Below are 4,318 nucleotides of genomic sequence, written 5' to 3'. Positions count from 1 at the left end.
TATTGTTGAGTTCGATATTTCTGTAGGTCAGCATCCAGGGCCTTGTCATGACCTATAATGAGGAAACAGGTGTCTTCACCGTAACGGAGGACGATTTTAATTCATCAGGTCACATTATCCAAGACTTACCAGAGTGGATAAAAGATCGCGACGTAGCAAGGGCAGAGTATAAAAAATTACTCAACCATCTGGGAAACGCCAAATCGTGAGCAAAACAAGTATACGTCTTCGCTGTCATTTACTGTTATGTGTGTTTCAGGTTGGCTTTGTTGTAAGCAAGCACAACCCCTGAATCTGTGGATGTAGAAACATGATACTCACCTGGTAATTTGTAGGTGTGGTAAAATAATGATGTTCTTTTCTAAATGCAGTGTGTTCTTTAACCTAATCACTGTGTGGCTGTCTTAACACATTTGACTTCAATTTGATGTCCTATCCAAAAGACACTCATTTACACTCGAAACGTGCCTTTCCCAATGGCAAAACATAGAGGCATGTCAAATAGGGGTTGTTTCCCTATTAAAGAACAATTTGAAATTATTAATCAAGGAACTATTTTATACCACAGTTCGGGAAAATCAGGGAATTTTATTTGAATTACAAATTCCAGCAACATGTCCTGTTTATGCAGTGATACGGTTGGGGACGTTCCGTGTAGCTTGTATTGGTCCAACGCGCATCGCTTTGACCCGACCGATGGAGGAAAGTGCATCCACTTCACTGCAGCGTCAGAAGGCGACATCTTTGTTGTGTTCGCCAGCATCCCGCAGAACCATGAGACGTGGGTTTATATACAGATCTCACCAGAGGGAGTTGCATTATATAAGGTCAGTATGTCAACCTTTTTTCCCAGATCTGTGTATGGAATATGTAATCTACAATATTTTCTACAGCGCACGAGCTATTTTGACTTATTCTGACGGGGGGGGGGGGGTCTTTAAAATTTAGTTGGTAACAATTTAACAAAGTTAAAAAAAATTCCATTTTTCGCGTTGCCATGACAACAGTTTGTCGACGGCCATTTTCGCGAAAGTCACTTATTTCTGTTCTGACAATGTATTTTTTACGTTTATTTGCTGTAATACTGCTATAGTCTTCATCATAGATAAAATCTCATGTTATCTAGAACATCTTCATCATTAATAAAATTTCATGTTATCTAGAATATCTTTCATAATTAAAAATGAATAAATTATGCTGATTTGATGACGAAGTCAGCCAAAATCTAAGATGGTAAACCACATGACCAGACCAAGAATAACTAGCACATTGTCTCTTATTTAATTAATATTTAAAATCCGTCAAAAAACGTTTCAATGAACATTTTGGTCCTTTTCCATTGTATTTAGCGATTTTTTCCTGAAAGAGTTTTTGAAAATTCAATGTAATGGATATATGATGGTAGAGCCCAACTTGTGTCTAAAATATGTATGACGTCATTTTATGACGTCAGTTTGACGTCAATAATGTTGCTATTGGCAACAAAAGTCGTAAAATTAACATTATTTATCTGCACTTGCTGTTACATATTTTGTATTATACCTTAAATTTTGCTTGGAATACCCCTTTTCATGGCTCCAGCCAATAAAGTCAAATTGATGGCGTCACTATGACGTCATTATACGTCACAATAGCGTTGAATAGCGTTAAAAGTTCCTGTGCCAACTTTGACGTCGTATAACTACCTAACGGCTTGTGCTAGGACACTCAAACTTGGTGACTTTTCCAAAAATATTGTTGGCAACAATTTACACAAAAGTAGCATACGTTACGATTTTTCGCTTGCAAAGGCAACGCGTTTCTAAAATGTATATTTTCCAATATTCAGTCATTTTGCTCGAGACAACAGGATTTTAAGATTTTCGTGCTAAACTATACTTGTTTTTATATATCTTTGATATGTAACATACATTGTGATAGCTAAAATACATATGACGTTAATTCATGACATTATCTTGTTGTTATCTTGGCGTTTGACAACAGAAGTCTAAGAAGACTTAAATATTGCTAAGCAAACCCTTTGTTGTTAACAGTTTATGTGATTTCCAGGGGATGCCAAAAAAACAGTCTGGAAAGGGTTAAAGAACAACATGAGGGTTGTATAAATGGACAGCAAAATGGCATAATATGACGTCATTATGACGTAATTGATATAATTATATTGCCTTGAACCATGAAAAACGGTATTCAAGGACAACTTTCTAAATTTTGTGAAATTGTTGCCAACTGAATTTAGATAAAAATCACTAAATTTAGCGCAAGCCGTTCAGGCGAAATGCGACATAAAAATAGGCTCAGGCCTCACCCCCTCCCCCCTGAATAGGGTTAGATATACCACGATCTAGATAATAAGTTGTGATTGGCGTTTCCATTGACAGCTCTTGTTTGTGCAACGGTTAGGGCATTTTGTCTGGCTCCCTCGCGACCGACGATGTGTCATTGGAAAAGACACAAACCATGAATTTCCACACTCGCTCAGATGGAAATCGTTACATAGCTTTGAATAGGGATGCCTCTTGTATAATAATTCAATGGAAGCCCCGCCAGAGAGATTGAAAAATCAAGTACGTTAAAGAACTTACCACACTCTATCAAAATATTGGGTGTTTCAGGTGTGAATGGATCTATAAAAAAAGTCTGGATTTATATGCAGCTTGTACTGCTCTGTACAAACGGGTCTCACTAAATACCGAAAACAACCGAAAACTAACGAAAAAACAATTTTCACTAAGGCCACACTGACTTAGTTTCATGGATGACATCCGCCCTGCATTGATTTTTGCCTGTTCTAAAAAAAAAAAAAAAAAAAAAAAAAAAATTGCCACATATATCACCCCATATCAATTTATATGCAGAATTTATATGCTTACCCGGAGGACCTGCTCTCCAGGGTATGCACATGGTCAGGGCATGGGGCCTCTGCGCCTTTGTTCCCAATGGCAACACTAGACACAACCATAAACAACAGATTATCATTGCAATCGGTTATTATTCTATAATTTTGATTTGATCTTGGACACGTTAATTTGTTTGACGACCCATGTTTTTAATAACGAAAAATGCTGAAAAATTATGTTGCCTTTTTTTTCTTGCAACCAAAACAATCTAGTCTATTTCTTGCTCAAATATAACGCATTTCCGCTGCCACAACTAATCGGTTTAAATGGACAAACCGCAAACGTGTATTACCACAGAGGCCCCTGTTCTGGATTAAACTAAATGATCAAAATAAGGATTATGCTCTAAAGCATAAAACAGCGCGTGATGGAAATGTGTTTCTATAGCACCCCCTCTGCTGGAAGAATCCGCCATTCAGAATCACCTCATTCTCTCCCTCGGCCGTGGAGAAAATAATTCAAGGGATAGTAAGCAGTAGATGAAAATAAAATAGAAATGAGTAGTTATTTCGAGTCATTTTCCGGCTGCTTTCGAATTCTGATCGGTTGTTCATGCATGCTTGTTTAGACATGTTTCGAGTTCTTTTGTGTATTTTTCGAGTTGTTACCTGCATAAAAATGCAGGTATAGTTTTGAGTTTCGTGTTTGTTGTGTGTTAAGGTGTGTTTCCGGCGATAAATTTCCAGTACGCAGCGTGGTGTTGCAATGGTATTTGGTAGATTGGTTGGTTGTGGCGGCCAGACGGTCAGGTTTGCTTTTGGGCCTAATTGACTTTGAACCTGGTACAGAATGTTGATTTTTGTGTTTATTTTTTTTTCCTTACTTATTTTGGGTTTCTTTACATCTGCTTGATTATGTCAGGTCTGTTTTTTGTTTAGCCCTGGGTAAGATTAGGGTCAGTTGACTTTTGTAATTAGCCAAAGATAAGGGGTCCAGTGTTGGGCAGTGCTTACTTGTGCATCTGTTATCTATAGTTGTACTATATGTCATTTATCATGTATCAGGTTACCACCCCTCTGTACATAGGTTTATTTGAACTGGTGCTGGGCAGGTCTTATATAGCTAGCAGGTTGTAGTCTTTGTCAGTTGTCTTATTGGTGCTTCTAGAGGAGTGTTGTAGCTTGTATGGGTCTCTAAGTTAGCTGCGTTTGATAATTACGGGGAGACGAAAGCGGAAGCAACTATCCAAACAGGAGAAGAAATGTAGGAAGCGTTATCGTAAAAAAAGTGGTATGAGCTTTTTTATTGTTCAAGTTGTTAGCAGTATACTGTGTCAGCAATGCAATTGCACAATTTGTATCCTGATGTGAAGTGACTTAAGGTAATGAGTTTGCTGAAGTGCTCTGTGTAATGTACATTTAATTGTCACGATAGTTGTTTTAACATTGTGTTGCTATCATTTTTGGTAAAAAACTCCCAGA

This window comes from Branchiostoma floridae, unplaced genomic scaffold, assembly GCF_000003815.2.
Source record: "Branchiostoma floridae strain S238N-H82 unplaced genomic scaffold, Bfl_VNyyK Sc7u5tJ_1341, whole genome shotgun sequence".
Classification (NCBI taxonomy): Eukaryota; Metazoa; Chordata; class Leptocardii; order Amphioxiformes; family Branchiostomatidae; genus Branchiostoma; species Branchiostoma floridae.
This window is presented reverse-complemented; position numbering follows the sequence as displayed.